This window comes from Sapajus apella, unplaced genomic scaffold (genome assembly GCF_009761245.1).
Source record: "Sapajus apella isolate SASKATOON/1434 unplaced genomic scaffold, GSC_monkey_1.0 scaffold2, whole genome shotgun sequence".
NCBI lineage: Eukaryota > Metazoa > Chordata > Mammalia > Primates > Cebidae > Sapajus > Sapajus apella.
This window is the reverse complement of record NW_022436942.1, coordinates 74463408-74481085: the sequence shown is the minus strand read 5'-3', so window position 1 is coordinate 74481085 and position 17678 is coordinate 74463408. Positions and strand designations below refer to the sequence as shown.

At 43.9% G+C, this 17678-nt stretch overlaps 1 long non-coding RNA gene across 1 annotated transcript in view; it reads left to right on the top strand.

The window, feature by feature from the left end:
- The first annotated feature begins 375 nt into the window (after positions 1 to 375).
- The window catches only part of LOC116557128, a 35446-nt gene continuing 18143 nt past the window's right edge, over positions 376 to 17678 (top strand). The window contains exon 1 of the long non-coding RNA XR_004271376.1: positions 376 to 935. This is a non-coding gene — a long non-coding RNA (uncharacterized LOC116557128). The remainder of the gene's footprint in view (positions 936 to 17678) is intronic.

Genomic DNA, 17678 nt, shown 5'->3' with positions numbered 1-17678 from the left:
CAGTTCTTTTTCCTTTGTCAAAATGTTTTAAAGGATAGTCAACAATCGAAGAAGTCAATTCAAGTTGAGACGAGACTTTATTGAATTCCCAGTGATCACAGGACAGGGCCAAACCTGGGGAAGATGAAAAGATGAGGAGCCCTAATTCAAGTTTCCTGGAGATCGCAGTCTGGTTGGGGAGATAGGAATGTGGTTTAGTGTGGTGGGCCTCGTCTATCTGCATTCAAATCATGGTTCTGTCACTCTAGCCAGGTCCTTGGGCAAGTTCCTGAATGTCCATGTGGCTCAGTTGCTTCACCTGTGAAATGGGAAGGATAATGATAGCACCTACCTAATAGGCATGTTCTGATGATGAAATGAGCTCATATACATGGCCTTCACGAAACAATGTCTAGCACTCAAAAAAAATGTCAAAGTTGTCTTTCTTTCTTATTTTAATTTCTGTCTGGTTTTGATGTTTCCCCAATACTTCTTGGGATCAAAAATCAGCATGGTGATTTTTGGCGATGGTCACTGTGATGGTTAATATTAATTGTCAACTTGATTGGATTGAAGGATGCAAAGTATTGTTCCAGGATCTGACTGGGAGAGGCAGACCCATTCTCAAACTGGGTGGGTACCATCTAATCAGCTGCCAGCATGGCTAGGATAAAAGCAGGCAGAAGAACACGGAAAGAGGCTAGGCTGGCTAAGTCTTCCAGCCTCCCTGTTTCTCCCGTGCTGGATGCTCCTGCCCTTGAACATTGGACTCCAACTTCTTCAGCTTTTGGACCCTTGGACTTATACCAGTGGTTTGCCAGGGGCTCTCGGGCCTTCAACCACAGACTGAAGGCTGCACTGCTGGCTTCCCTGCTTTTGAGGTTTTGGGACTCAGACTGGCTTCTTGGCTCCTCCGCTTGCAGATGACCTATTGTGGGACTTCACCTTGTGATCGTGTGAGTCAGTAGTCCTTAATAAACTCCCATTTAGATACACGTCTATCTCGTCTATCCCATTAGTTCTGTCCCCCTAGAGAACCCTGATGAATACAGTCACACATATTCCAAAATTCCCTCACAAATCCCAGCCACACTGGCCATCCACAGATCATCTCTCAGTACAGTAAGTCCTGTCCAGCCAGTTGATCCAGGTTATTATTTGGTTGAGAACCAGATGAAGCAGTTTCCTTGTATTTGGAGGTCAAATTGTGGGAAACATGTTAATCTTTCAGTATTGTAAAAACACTGGACTCCTACTCAGGGCAGCGAAGGGCCACATGGGAAAAGAAGTTGGTGATTCGGAGACTGCAGCTGCCCCCCTAACCTCAGTCTGGACACGCTCCCACTCCACACCCCTCAGAAGCAAACTGCTAATACTTATTACATTATTCTTGCTTTCTCTTCACAAGCATGCATGACAGAGTTCACATACATTAAAGGCTTATTGGATGCAATTTTCTGTATTTAATTTTTTCTTCTTTGTTTGGAGACAGAGTCTCACTCTGTCCCCCAGGCTGGAGTGCAGTGATGCCATCTCGGCTCACTGCAACCTCCACCTCCCGGGTTCAAGCAATTCTCATACCTCAGCCTCCCGAGTAGCTGGGATTACAAGCATGCACCACCACACCCAGCTAATTTTTTTGTGTTTTAGTAGAAACGGGGCTCCACGATGTTGCCCACACTGGTCTCAAACTCCTGAGCTCAGGCAATCCACCCACCTGCCCTCCCAAAGTACTAGGATTACAGGCATGAGCCACCACACTCAATTCTCTATATTTAATTCTGCTTAATATTAAGACAGTTCGAAAATGATAGGCATCAGGCCACATTTGGCATCTGGGGTTCCCAACCCACTTTTACCTGGTAAAAATGTTAAAATGTATGAGAGCTAGAGTTCAAAGCATGAGACTGAAGTCCAAAGCCTGGCACCGCAGCTCACCAGGGAGTGACCTAGGGCTGGCACTTCATCTCTTTCAGCATTAGTCTCTTTCTATGAAAAATAGGATCTTGGCTGGGCATGGTGGCTCATGCCTGTAATCCCAGCACTTTGGGAGGCCGAGGTGGGCATATCACCTGAGGTTGGGAGTTCAAAACCAGCCTGACCAACATGGAAAAACCCCATCTCCACCAAAAATACAAAAATTAACTGAGCATGGTGGCACATCCCTGTAATTCCAGCTACTCAGAAGGCTAAGGCAGGAGAGTCGCTTGAACCTGGGAGGTGAGGTTGCCGTGAGCTGAGATCATACCATTGCACTCAAGCCTGGGTAACTCCATCTCAAAAAAAAAAAAAAAGAAAGAGGATCTTGAAAATATTCACCACTGACGGTTGCAGAGAGATGAAGATTAAGTGGCACATAACAGTCAGATTTTAAGTGCATTGATATCCAGGTGCGACAAAATCCCAGCACTTTGGGAGGCTGAGGTGCGAGGATCCTAGAGGTCAGGAGTTCGAGACTAGCCTGGGCAACATAGCAAGACCCCATCTCTACAAAAAATCAATTAAACAACTAGAAAGTGCATTCATGTATTATTTACTATCTCAACAAACTTAGCATGGTACCAAGGTCTAAGTGAGTCTAAGAGACTAAGTCTAAGGGTTTAAGTCAGTCTCTGGCCTCAAGAAGCACCCAGCTATGTGGAGAAGTTGCGGTAGCAAATGTGTAATGCCACTACAATGTGGCAAGCATGAGCACCATTATTTTAGAGAACCTGCCAATACTCCAGTCTTTTTGTAGCTTCAAATGAAATGATCTGTTTTGTTTTGACAGCTAGTTAATACATATTTGGACAGCTTCTGTTATATATTTTGGAAGAGAAACACAATTTGGGTTACATATACATTCTGAATATCCATATCCTTCCTAGCCATAATATTAGGAGGATTGACCACAGCAATTAGTCTTTTAGAAAATATTTATTTATTTTTAACATTTATTTTAGGTTTAGGGGTACATGTGAGAGTTGTTGTATAGGTACATTGCATGTCATGGAGGTTGGGCATACAGATTATTTCATCACCCAGGTAATAGCAAAGTACCCAAAAGGTAGTTTTCCTATCCTCTCCCTCCTTCCACCCTCCATCCACAAGTAAACCCTGGTGTCTGTTGTTCCCTTCTTCATGTCCATGGGTGCTCAATGTTTCGCTCCTATTTATAAGTGAGAACATGCAGTATTTGGTTTTCTGTTCCTATGTTAGTTCATTTCAGATCATGGCCTCCAGCTTCATCCATGTTGCTGCAAAAGACATGATCTCATTCTTTTTCATGGCTGTGTAGTATTCTATAATATATACGTACCACATTTTCTTTATTCAATCTACCATTGATGGGCATTTAGCTTGATTCTATGACTTTGCAATTATGAATAGCGCTGTGATGAATATACACATGCATATGTCTTTATGATAGAACAGTTTATATTTCTTTGGGTATATGCCCAGTAATGGGATTGCTGGGTTGAATGGTAATTCTGCTTCAATTTCTTTGAGAAATTGCCATACTGTTTTCCACAATGGCCGAACTAATTTGCATTCCTACCAGCAGTGTATATATAAGTGTTCTCTTTTCTCTACAACCTTGCCAGCATCTGTTACTTTTTGAGTTACTAATAATAGACTGGTGTGGATGTTATCTCACTGTGGTTTGGATTTGTATTTTGCTAATGATTAGTGATGTTGAGCATTTTTCCATATGGTTTGTTGGCCAAGTATATGTCTTCTTTTGAAAAGTGTCTGTTCATGTCCTTTGCCCACTTTTTTAATGAAGCTGTTTCTTGTTTTGTTAATTTAACCTTCTTATAGATTCTGGATATTAGACATTTGTCAGTTTGCATAGCTTGCAAATATTTTCTCCCATTCTGTAGGTTGTCTGTTTACTCTGGTTGATAGTTTATTTTGCTGTGCAGTAGCTATTTAGCTTAATTAGGTCCCATTTGTCAATTTTTGCTTTTGTTGCAATTGCTTTTGACATCTTCATCATGAAATCTTTGCCAGGGTCCAGGTCCAGAATGGTATTTCCTAGGTTATCTTCCAGGGTTTTCATAAGTTTGAGGCTTTACATTTAAGTCTTTAATCCATCTTGAATTGATTTTCATATTTGGTGTAAGGAAGGTGTCCAGCTTCAATCTCTTCTGCAAATAGCTAGCCAGGTATTCCAGCTCCATTTATTGAACAGGGAATCCTTTCCTCATTGCTTGTTTTTGTCAAGTTTTTCAAAGATCAGACAGTTGTAAGTATGTGGTTTTATTACTGGGCTCTCTATTCTGTCCCATTGGTCTGTTTTTGTACCAGTACCATGCTGTTTTAGTTACTGTAACCTTATAGGATAATTTGAAGCCTCCAGCTTGGTTCTTGTTGCCTAGGATTGCCTTGCTATTTGGGCTTTTTTTTTCTTTTGGTTCCATATGGACTTTAGAATAGTTTTCCCTAATTCTGTGAAAAATGTCATGAATAGTTTGATAGGGATGGCCATGAGTCTGTAGGTTGCTCTGGGCAGTATGACCATTTTAACAATATTGATTATTCTTGAGCATGGAATATTTTTTCATTTGTTTGTGTCATCTCTGATTTCTTCAGACAGTGTTTTACAATTTTCATTCTAGAGATCTTTTACCTCCCTGGTTAGCTGTATTCCTAAATATTTTGTTCTTTTCGTGGCTGTTGTGAATGGGATTGTGTTTACGATTTGGCTCTCAGCTTAGACATTGTTGGTGTACAGAAATGCTACTGATGTTTGTATATTGATTTTGTATCCTGAAACTTTGTTCCATCAGTCTTTTTTGGTTCAGGAAAATAATTCTGAATGACTGTTCATGATTAAATCAAACAGATTTGTTTTCCACTAGCAAATAGTAGTTCATCATTACTGAGTACAGGCTGTGCGTATTTTCTATTGGAAAGCAGTCCAGCTTGGCATCAGATGGGCGTCAACATTTATTAGCCTCAGGGTCTCCTCTGAAAAATGGGCAGGAATAGCACCTACCTGATAGTGTCAATGTGAGGATTCAGGAGGGTGGCTCAGCACCACAGGAAGTATTCAATAGTGGCAGTAATCACCATTGTCCTTGCAGAAGAAGCCTGGACATGAGAGAGGTTTTTTTGTTCTGGAAAGATCTCTGTGACTGCTGAAAGCTTTTCAGGGAGAGGGAGACCAGTGATGTTCAATTTAAAAGAGAGGTTATGGCCAGGTGCGGTGGCTCACACCTATAATCCCAGCACTTTGGGAGGCTGAGGCGGGCAGATCACTTGAAGTCTGGAGTTCAAGACTAGCATGACCAACATGGCGAAAACCCATCTCTACTAAAAATACAAAAATTAACCAGGTGTGGTGGCATATGCCTCTAATCCCAGCAACTTGGGAGGCTCAGGCATTAGAATTGCTTGAACCTGGGCAGCAGAGGTTGCAGTGAGCTAAGATTGTGCCATTGCATCCCAGCCTAGGCAACAGAGTGAGACTCCATCTCAAACACACACATACACACACAGACACACATACACACACACACACACCCCAGTAAAAGAGAGGCTAGATTCTCATGTAAGCATGTAAGGCAAAAATGAATGGGGTCAAATTACCCTAGAAAATTATCTTCCCATAAAATAAGGTATATATGATATTGTTTCTAGAACATTCAGGTTAGAGAACCATTGAGTCAGACCACGGAAGGGAGTGAAAGATATGTTTACCTACAGCTGCCTGGGCATTGCGACCATTCTGTCTCTAAAGAAGTGAGTCTCAAGTAGGGGCAATGTTTGTGCCCCGGAGGACATTTGGCAATGTCTCGAGATGTTTTTGATCGTCATTACTAGAGCAAGGTATGCTGTTGGCATCTAGTAGGCAGAGGCCAGGGATGCTCCTGAACATCCTGCAGTGTACAGGACAGCCCCCAAGAACAAGTAATATCCAACCTGAAATGCCAGTAGTGCTAAGGTTGAAAAGCTCTGCTCTATCATCAACCCACGCTTAGGAATGAGGGATGGGTAGAGTCTGCCGGGATGTTTCTGTTTGTCCCAGGGTTTAATTAGAAGCCGTATATAAGAGCCCTTAGCCTAGGGTCTGGCACACAGTAGGTGCTTAATAAACATTTGCTGGGTTTGAGGATAAAGCTTGCTTGATGGGGGCTACCACATATACTCTGTTTTTAAAATGTGGTGGAGAAGAACTCACCACCTGCTTCCTATCTTTCCAAGCAAGCACTTTCTGTTTCATCCTCTTCATCAGTGATCATTCTCATGGTGGCGTCTTACAGGAGAGGTTCTGAAGCCAGAACCAAAATCAGGTGTGATTCCACTGTATCACTAGTGCCAAAACTTTCTTTCTTTTTCTTTTTTTCTTTCTTTCTTTTTTTTTTTTTTTTTTAGAGAAGGGTCTCACTCTGTCGTCCAGGCTGGAGTGCAGTGGTGTGATACCATGGCTCACTGCAGTCTCAAACTCCTGGGCTCAAGATGTTCTCCTGCCTTAGTCTCCCAAGTAGCTAGGACTACAGGTACATGCCACTACACCCCATTAAGTTTTTTTTTTTTACTTTTTCTAGAGATAGGTCTTGCTTTGTTGCCCAGGTTGTTCTCCAACTCCTGGCTTCTAGTGATCCTCCCACCTTGGCTTCCCAAAGTGCTGGGATTACAGGTGTGAGCCACCAGACCCAGCCCTAGTACAGAAACTTTCTAATTCGGATTCAAAAGTAACAACTGTTAAGCTCTCCATGGACAATCTTCTCTTGCACCACATGATTTCTGCAAAAGGAACTGTCACAAACACAAATTCTACTTCCCCCTAACAGGCTGGATCTGAAATTGGAGTTCATGAGTCCAAGGCAAGGGAGTTGCAAGGTGGTTGGCCCGCACAGCCTAGAAAACTCTCAAGGCCCACAAAAGCAAGAAAATTGCTTTTAAATGAGAGAAATATTTTCATTTCACTTCAACCCCTAATGCATCACATAACTCTAACATCATTTCTGGTCCAACTGAAATATTTGAATCCAAATAATCCTTAAGTCATTTGGACCCTGTTCAAATGTGAATTCATCTCTTTAATCATTCTTCCTCTTAGTTTTGAAATAAAGACTAATATTGAAAGTTAAGAGTCTATTTGTTAATTTTTTTATTTAATATTTTTTAATATAGCTTTGGTCACCATTGCCTTCTTCCTCATCGTTACTTTCTCATCATTGTCTGGAAGTTCCTAAACTTGTCTTTTTCTATCTTTTAAATGTCCCTTCATTTAAGTATTGTGGATAGTGGACAGACTGAATAATAATTGATATGATTAATATTCAGAGTTTATAAGTCTTATGAAAAGACCTTTTTATTCCAAGGGAAGGGATGTGATGTTTTGGCAGCATATGGTGTCACAGTGACTGAATCAAATGTAGAGTAACCCAATGGAGGGACATAGCATGTCTTAACCATACTTACCCCGAGAGGGAGTCACACATATAACCGTCTATTTAGATATTTCCAGAGAAGGAAAGGAACTTTGGCATCTTTTTGTTTCACATCTGTCTTGGGAGCTTTTGTGAATTGAAATGTGGACTTGGTGTATCTGTATGAAATGGAGTAAAACGCATTAATGCTCAGAAGTGCAGCACCTTCTCCTTGAAATTCTCATCTGCTAGAACAGCTGTGATAGAAGACTATACCAGGATCCAAAAATGGCAAATACACAGCCCATCCACCACTCTCCATGGCCCTGCTCATGGCAGACATTATCAGTCGATCACAGCACCTTTTCCCCTCCCCACATAGAGAACCCAGACTTACCGAGTCACAATATTTGCCCCAAACCATTCAGGCAGTCACTGCCAAGTGATGTCAGGGTAGGCATGCAAAATAGAAATAATTTTTAACGTCTATTAGGTAAAGAAGGATATACTTAGAAGAGCATGGAAAGGTCGTCACCACCATACTCTTTTCCAGAAACCTCTCCAGTGCTGCAAATCTCACTCAACTGCCCTGAATAATTGAGAGCTCAGCCAGCTCATTCGCCCAAAGGTTTGGAAGAGAAGAGGGAGAAGCTGGCTTTGCTTTCTACATGGCAATTTGGTTTGAAAACTTGCTTCAGAGTTACTGAGTGCATAGAAACATATAAATTGAGTGAATTCACCTTTTGTTTACAATTTTGTTTTGCTTTTTTTGAGATGCGGGATATCTCTTGCTCTGCTGCCCTGGCTGGTGTGCAATGGCACAATCTCGGCTCACTGTACCTCCGCCTCCCAGTTTCAAGTGATCTTCCCAGCTAAGTCTCCCAAGTAGCTGGGATTACAGGTGCGCACCGCCACACCTAGCTAATTTTTGTATTTTTTGTAGGGACAGGGTTTTGCTACGTTGCCCAGGCTGGTCTCAAATTCCTGAGCTCAAGTCATCCGCTCACTTTGGCCCTGCAAAGTGCTTGGACTACCGGTGTGAGCCACCATGCTAGGCTTGACCTTATTTTTAAATACAGCCTGAATCCATAGTTTTAAGCAAAATGTAGATTTTATTTGTATTTATTTGTAGTTTTCCTCTTGAAATCATATAAGATACACTCCCTACATAAAACAAAACAAAAGCCCTACGACTACTGTTTTTCCTCCTTGTACTTCCAGTGTTATTACTACAGGGATTTTTTTTCCCAAAGAAGTCCCTAGTACCACTTTATCCATGAGGCCTCAGTCTGAAGTGGGACTTTAAAAACAACCAGAACAAAAATCAATTCTACCATTTTATAATTTGCTCGGTGAGATGGGGAAAAAGTATATGATTTTCAAGTACTTTCTACATTCTTGACTAAAAACGGCAGGTTTTTTTTTTCTTTTCTTTTCTTTAAGCAAATGCAAATCTCTGGGTACTTACTGTAAGAGGATTTTAGTCATTGGAGACATTTAAAAAAAGATCTCAAGCGAGAATTTTTCTTCACATTTTTTTCGAAGGGATATTTACCCTAGAAAATGCTACATTTAGAAAAATTGTGCCTTAGATGACAACAAGCCCACTAAGTTTTGCTGATTTGAGGTTGGCGGCGGGAGAGTGGGGTGGAGGAGGTTGGAGGCTGTGTGAAGAGAATTCTATTTACCCATGAGCCAAGCATGATTTTGGAGTTCATTTTCATTCATTTACTTTCATTTATTCATTCATTCATTCAATCAATCAACAAACACATACTGAGGGTCTGCCATATGCAGAGCGCTGTGCTAGGCAACAGAACTATAGCCCTGAACGATACACTGTCTTCAGCTTCCCAACCCCTCTCAAGCAGGTATTGCCAGAGAATGACACCCTAATGTCCCAAGACGGCAGTTCTCAGTAGGGGGCAGGGAACTTGGACAACGTCAGGAAACAGTCTTTGGTTGTCACAACTTGGGGATGGTGCTGCTGGCATTTAGTTGGTAGAGACCAGGGATGCTACTAAACATCCTACAATACACAGGACAGCCCCCACAATAAAAAAGTCTCCAGCCCAGGCTGGGTGAGGTGGCTCACACCTGTAATCCCAGCGCTTTGGGAGGCCGAGGAGGGTGTATCACGAGGTCAGGAGTTCGAGTCCAGGTTTAGTAGAAACGCTGTCTCTACTAAAAATACAAAAATTAGCTGGGCATGGTGGTTCACGCCTGTAATCCCAGCTACTCAGGAGGCTGAGGCAAAATAATCGCTTGAACACAGGAGGTGGAGGTTGCAGTTAGCTGAGATCGTGCCACTGCACTACAGCCTGGGTGAAAAAGAATTCTGCAGCCCAAATGTCAGTAGTACAGACCCTGCCCAGGCCAGGAGACTTTGGGTGGCTGAGGCAGGATGATCGCTTGAGGCCAGGAGTTCAAGACCAGCCTGGAAAACATAGCAAGACCCCCATCTCTACCAAAAATAAAAAATTAGCCAGGCTTGGCGAGGTACACAGGTAGTCCCAGGTACTTGGGAGGTTGAGGTGGGAGGGCTGCTTGAGCCAGGAGTTGGAGGCCCTTCGGGAGCTATGATCACACCACTACACTCCAGCTCCAACCTGGGAGACAGAGTAAAAACACAACAACAAAAATCTTAGATGCCTAAGGCATCTAAGGTATGTAATGAATTAACTTCTAGCTAATGGCTCTAGATAAGCACCATCCTTAGGTGAACGGAGATAGTAGTAACTCAATTCATTTCAGTCAGGATTTCTTTCATCATGGAACTCTGATTGAGACAGTACCATGGCTACTCAGCGCGTGGTCCGTGGGACCGGCATCTCCTGGGAACTTGCTGGAAATGCAGAGTTGGCCTGGTGCAGTGGCTCACGCCTATAATCCCAGCACTTTGGGAGGTAAAGGTGGGTGGATCACCTGAGGTCAGGAGTCCGAGACCAGGCAGGCCAACATGATGAAACCACGTCTCTACTAAAAATACAAAAAAAAAGAAAAAAAATGGGCATGGTGGCAGGTACCTGTAGTCCCAGCTACTTGAGACGCTGTAGCACGAGAATCGCTTCAGCCTGGGAAGCAGAGGTTGCAGTGAGCCAAGACCATACCACTGCACTCCAGCCTGGGCAACTGATCGAGACTCTGTCTAAAAAAAAAAGAAGAAGATGCTTTGAGTCTGGAGTCCAGTGAGTGAAGAGTGATGGAGCTGAGAATGGTGAGGCCAGCAGGACATGAGGGACTTTATTCTAGGAGCAAGTGAGAATGGTTCTGCCGGACTTGATCCCCAACCCCTTATCTGGTGTGGCACAGGCAGGGGAGCCGTTTGCGACCCTGGGACAGGGTGAGGCTGTCCTAAGCAGCTGAGAGAACTGGTCAGACCAGGGTCGGAATCCCATGAATGATAATTGTCCCAGGTGACCCAAGTCTGCTGTGAGAACAAGAACAATGCTGATGCGGCCGCATGGCTCCCCCACCCCGCTGACTTAAGGCTACAGAGTCATTATGTCAATATATTTTTGTACAGATTTTGTAGTTTATGACACATTCTGGCAACGTTTAGATGCAATTTCAATGAGCCAGAATGTAGTACTGTAAACCCAAAACTGGATATCCCTTAAAGCTGTTAGAATCTGGCAGGAGACCTGCTCCCAATTACAAGCACAGTTTCCAACTTCACTGTTCCCATCCTCAAAGCACTGAAAACAAAATCCATTTTTAATGAGGGACTACCAAACACTTTGCATTCTATTAATGTCCCCTGTAGGCTTCCAAGCACCGGTATTCCTCACACACAAGAGTCACCCCCGCTACCTGATTACCAGGGCAAGGGAGCGTCTGCAGGTTTCCCTCGCCAGCAAGTATGACAACCGAATGAATGGCCACTCATTCTGTTGTCATCCTCCTCGATGTCTATCAGCACGTGGATGGCCTATGGGGCTGGGTGGGGATTCAGGTTCAAAAGAAGTCATTTGCTCACACAAAAAGGATACAGTCGGCCGCCTGTCTCCCTAGCATACGACTCAGCTTATAAACCATCCATTATCCGCTAGGCAACTGGCAAATTTGAACTTGGCCGACGCCGAAGCAGAACGATGAGATTCAAGTTAGAAGTGGGAGAAAGTACAAAGAGGAAGCAGACTGTTTTCCAACCTGTAAGAACACGTTGTATTTACCAGACCCCGGCACAAAAGCCAAACTCTGTTCCCGTTGTTTGTCTTCTGCTCGGGGCCTGGGTTATGTTTGGTGCAAATAGGACAGTGCACCCCCTCACTTCCATCCGATGATTGGCGTATTGTTTAGAGCCGATGAGGGGTAATCTTGTGCTCTGGAGGAAGTTGGCAAGAAAGTCTAATTCTATAAAAAGAAACGCGCGGTCAGGATTCGGTTTCCTATTCTGAGTCAAGGCAGAGGAGAGAGTCAGAAATTCCAACCCAGAGGGTCAGGACGGGCTCCAGGACCTCTTGAATCACATCTGAAACATGTTCCCCATGCTCCTTTCTCCTCCCTGTTCTTACAACTGGCCAACTGGGATTACACAACTCGCACTAATTTTATCCCACACGCGGCTGTTTCTTATTAGGAGTCCGTACCTTTTTTTTTTTTTTTTTTTTTTTTTTAAACTGTGCCATGTCATCTCCCTTGAATCAGGTGAGTAATTCCACTTCTTAACAGGGAGATTCTGTTCATTCTCTTGGCTGGACTCAAGAGATGTGCGCTTAACTTTTTCTTAAAGCGTGAACCTTCATGTGTCTAACCCTGTAGTTTGCCTTTCTCTCTCCAAGTCTCGTCTTTCCCCTTCTGAGGAGCTCTGCTCCGCCACAACCAACAGAAAAGTGAACACTGCAGTCAATCAACAGAGCGTTTTTGGTCACCCAATACCCGACAACTGTTTCTAGAGGGTTTTGTTTTCTCCCCCACCAAACTGGTGCTTTTTTTTTTAACTGAATTCACCAGATGTTTTGGCAGCGCATAAAACCTGGCTTTCCTGCCTTCCAAGAGGATGAAATTGGATCCAAATCACAGCACGTTGCCTCGGCTTCACCAACCAAGTGCTTAATGGTTCTTGAGAATAATGCAAAGATTGAGATCAGTTTTTCCTTAGGCGTTGGGACTATCATATCCAGGTGTTAGCATTTTCTGGCCTTCAGCGCCTTGCCGTGTTTCTAGGGAAACCCCAGATTCATGAGTGTGAGTGGGTTTCCCTACTGTTACCTTTCTTCATCATTTCGAGTTTGCTGGCTGTGTATCAGAAACTGCAAAACCACACCCCGAAACCCCTCAGCGGAGGGCGAAATGCAACAGTGGTACACGCATGATTCAATCACATCTGGGGGAAGATGGCTATGCAATTCCAATTCAGTCTTTGCAATTCCAGGCCTTCCTGAGCCAGAGAGAGAAGTAGGACTCCTTCATCAGCCTCCAGTACCCTCTCCCCCATGCCCTGTTTGGCTTAGCACAAGCCCGAGCGTGCCATGCCACCTCGCCAGACCTTGCCAAAATCCGTGAATGGCACAGAACGCACATTAAACAGATGGAATGCAACATACATGTAAAGAAATAAGAGCTTTGCCAGGAAAGTTGGCAGCAGCTTCAGAATGCTTTAAACAGTGTGGGGAGGGGGGGTAGGGAGAGGGAGCCCAGAGTCGGCGAGGCTGCCTCCTTCTCCAGAGCTGTTTCTTTTACAGCCATGACCTGTTTTGCCAGTCAAGATAAATACAGTGTTAAATGCCCCCCTTTTACTGGCTCCTGGTACCTTGGCAATGCAGTTTGAAATATGACCTGCTCTCATTGGAAAAATGTCCTTTTAAGTGAGTGGAAAGGAGGTACTCCTTCTAGCCAGTAAGTAAGAAGGTGGTAGATGGCGGAGTCTGCTGAACACAGGCACACTCAGGAAATAGAAGGAGCCACCATGGAGTCAATACTGCTTGTTTATAAGCCATTGCCTTTAGAAAGTTCGTCACAGACACAGAGCCACGACTTGGGAGCATGGAGCTCAATGTCAAGGCTTCTCTGTCACCTTTGGCTTCAGCAAGGAACCATTGTTGGTTCCTTGGGCAGCCCAGGCTGGCGTGGTGGCTCATGCCTGTAATCCCAGCACTTTGGGAGGCCGAGGTGAGAGGATCACGAGATCAAGGGATCGAGACAATCCTGGCCAGCATGGTGAAACCCCATCTCTACTAAAAATATAAAAATTAGCTGGGCGTGGTGGCCTGCACCTGTAGTCCTAGCTACTTGGGAGGCTGAGGTAGGAGAGTTGCTTGAACCCGAAAGGCGGAGGTCGCAGTGAGCCAAGATGGCACCACTGCACTCCAGCCTGGCGACAGAGCAAGACCCCATCTCAAAAAAAAAAAAAAAAAAAAAAAGAAAGAAAGAAATGCCAGCCCGGGGTGGCTGGCTATTTCACAAGGCATCTCTGGACAGCCAGGCCTTTCCTTCAGAAGAAGGAAAAGAACAGTGCTAACCAGGTGCAGCCACAGGTCCAGCCCACTCGGGTCATTTAGTTTTGCCGGACCCCACAGCCACAGGACAGTCGGTAAACACAGAAGCTACTTCCCGTACACGTGAGAAGCTAGATGGATCTGCCCAAAAGATTTGCCGTCACAGCAGATGTTCATGAAGCAGTTTCAGCATGCCAGGCACACACCAGGCATAGCTAATGAATCATCCCCCTAACTCCCGAGGTGGGCAAAGCACTACCTCTGTTTCCCATATTAAGAATCTGAGGCTCAGAGAGGTTGAGTAACTTGTCCAAGATTTCACAGCTGTTCAAGGGGAAGCTGGAATTTGAACACAAGTCTGTCTGGTTGACTGGGCAAGGTGGCTCACGTCTATAATCCCAGCACTTTGGAAGGCAAAGCCAGGCGGAACACTTGAGATCAGGAGTTCAAGGCCAGCCTGGCCAACATAGTGAAACCCCGTCTCTACTAAAAATATAAAAATTAGCCGGATGTGGGGGAGTGCACCTGTAATCCCAGCTACTCAGGAGGCTGAGCAGGAGAATCACTTGAACCTGGGAGGCGGAGGTTGCAGGGAGCTGAGATTGAGCCACCGCACTCCAGCCTGAGCAACAGAGTGAGACTGTGTCTCAAAAAAAAAAAAAAAAAAAAGTCTGTCTGCTCTTAAGGATTAGGCTGTAAGGGCCCCATGCCACCTTCCACCAAAATGCTCAAGGCACACATCTTATGGAATTATATTCTTCATCCTTAGAACTGCCCAGTATAGGCAAGTGGTTGCATTCCCCGTTAAAGATGCTCTAGGTTGTATCCGTTTTCTGGGGCTGCTATCACAAATTATCATGAACTAGGTGGCTTAAAACAACAGACATTTGGCCGGGCACAGTGGCTCATGCCTGTTATCCCAGCACTTTGGGACCAAGGTGGGTAGATCACAAGGTCTAGAGTTCAAGACCAGCCTGACCAACATGGTGAAACTCTGTCTCTACTAAAAATACAAAAATTAGCTGGGCATGGTGGCACATGCCTGTAATCCCAGCTGCTTGGGAGGCTGAGGCAGGAGCATTGCTTGAACCAGGACCCGGGAGGTGAAGGTTGCAGTGAGCCAAGATCACACCACTGCATTGTAGCCTGGGCTGCAGGGCAAGACTCTGTCTCAAAAACAACAACAAAAAAAACCCAAACCAAAAAACAGCAACAACAACAAAAAAATACAGACATTTAATCTCTCATAGCTCTGGAGGCCGGAAGTCTAAAATCAAGGCAGCAGCATGGCCGTTCTTTCTCTGAAGGGTCTAGGAGAAGCTTTCCTTGCTTCCTCCAGCTTTGTTGATTGCTGGCTTCTTTGACTTGTGGCTGCATCACTCTCAACTCTGCCTCCGTGGCCTTCTCCTGTGTGCGTCTTCCCCCCTTATAGTCTCTTACAGAGGCATCTCTTTTTTTTTTTTCCCCATTTATTTATTTTATTGCATTTTAGGTTTTGGGGTACATGTGAAGAACATGCAAAATTGTTGCATAGGTACACACATGGCAGTGTGATATGCTGCCTTCCTCCCCATCACCTACATCTGGCATTTCTCCCCTTGCTATCTCTCCCCAGCTTCCCACCCCCCACCGTCCCTCCCCAGTGTGTAGTGCTCCCCTCCCTGTGTCCATGTGTTCTCATTGTTCAACACCCGCCTATGAGTGAGAACATGCGGTGTTTGATCTTCTGCTCTTCTGTCAGTTTGCTGAGAATGATGGTTTCCAGGTTCATCCATGTCCCTACAAAGGACCCAAACTCATCGTTTTTTGATGGCTGCATAATATTCCATGGTGTATATGTGCCACATTTTCCCTATCCAGTCTATTGTCGATGGGCATTTGGGTTGGTTCCAGGTCTTTGCTATTGTAAACAGAGCTGCAATGAACATTCGTGTGCACGTGTCCTTATAGTAGAATGATTTGTAATCCTTTGGATATATACCCACTAATGGGATTGCTGGGTCAAATGGAATTTCTATTTCTAGGTCCTTGAGGAATCGCCACACTGTCTTCCACAATGGTTGAACTAATTTACACTCCCACCAACAGTGCAAAAGTGTTCCTATTTCTCCACATCCTCTCCAGCATCTGTTGTCTCCAGATTTTTTAATGATCGCCATTCTAACTGCTGTGAGATGGTATCTCAATGTTGTTTTGATTTGCATTTCTCTGATGACCAGTGATGATGAGCATTTTTTCATATGTTTGTTGGCCTCATGTATGTCTTCTTTTGTAAAGTGTCTGTTCATATCTTTGCCCACTTTTGAATGGGCTTGTTAGTTTTTTTCTTGTAAATCTGTTTTAGTTCTTTGTAAATTCTGGATATCAGCCCTTTGTCAGATGGGTAAACTGCAAAAATTTTTTCCCATTCTGTTGGTTGCCGATTCACTCTAATGACGGTTTCTTTTGCTGTGCAGAAGCTGTGGAGTTTGATTAGGTCCCATTTGTCTATTTTGGCTTTTGTTGTCAATGCTTTTGGTGTTTTGGTCATGAAGTCCTTGCCTACACCTATGTCCTGAATGGTTTTGCCTAGGTTTTCTTCTAGGGTTTTTATGGTGTTAGGTCTTATGTTTAAGTCTTTAATCCATCTGGAGTTAATTTTAGTGTAAGGTGTCAGGAAGGGGTCCAGTTTCTGCTTTCTGCACATGGCTAGCCAGCTTTCCCAACACCATTTATTAAACAGGGAATCCTTTCCCCATTGCTTGTTTTTGTCTGGTTTGTCAAAGATCAGATGGTTGTAGATATGTTGTGTTGCCTCCGAGACCTCTGTTCTGTTCCATTGGTCTATATCTCTGTTTTGGTACCAGTACCATGCTGTTTTGATTACTGTAGCCCTGTAGTATAGTTTGAAGTCCGGTAGTGTGATGCCTCCCGCTTTGTTCTTTTTGCTTAGAATTGACTTGGCTATGCGGGCTCTCTTTTGGTTCCATATGAAGTTTAAGGTGGTTTTTTCCAGTTCTGCGAAGAAGGTCATTGGTAGCTTGATGGGGATAGCATTGAATCTGTAAATTACTTTGGGCAGTATGGCCATTTTCACAATATTGAGTCTTCCTAACCATGAACATGGAATGTTTCTCCATCTGTTTGTGTCCTCTCTTATTTCATTGAGCTGTGGCTTGTAGTTCTCCTTGAAGAGGTCCTTTACATTCCTTGTTAGTTGTATTCCTAGGTATTTTATTCTGTTTGTGGCAGTTGTGAATGGAAGTTTGTTCTTGATTTGGCTCTCTTTAAGTCTGTTATTGGTGTATAGGAATGCATGTGATTTTTGCACATTGATTTTGTATCCTGAGACTTTGCTGAACTTGCTTATCAGTTTCAGGAGATTTGGGGCTGAGATGATGGGGTCTTCTAGATATACAATCATGTGGTCTGCAAATAGAGACAATTTGACTTCCTCCTTTCCTATTTGAATGCCCTTTATTTCTTTTTCTTGCCTGATTGCTCTGGCTAGAACATCTAATACTATATTGAATAGCAGTGGTGAGAGGGCATCCTTGCCTGGTGCCACATTTCAAGGGGAATGCTTCCAGTTTTTGCCCATTCAGTATGATATTGGCTGTTGGTTTGTCATAAATAGCTTTTATTATTTTGAGATACGTTCCATCAATACCTAGCTTATTGAGGGTTTTTAGCATAAAGGGCTGTTGAATTTTGTCAAAGGCCTTCTCTGCATCAGTTGAGATAATCATGTGGTTTTTGTCTTTGGTTCTGTTTATGTGGTGAATTACATTTATAGCCTTGCGCATGTTGAACCAGCCTTGCATCCCCAGGATGAAGCCTACTTGATCATGGTGGATAAGCTTTTTGATGTGCTGTTGCAGTCGGCTTGTCAGTATTTTATTGAAGATTTTTGCACCTA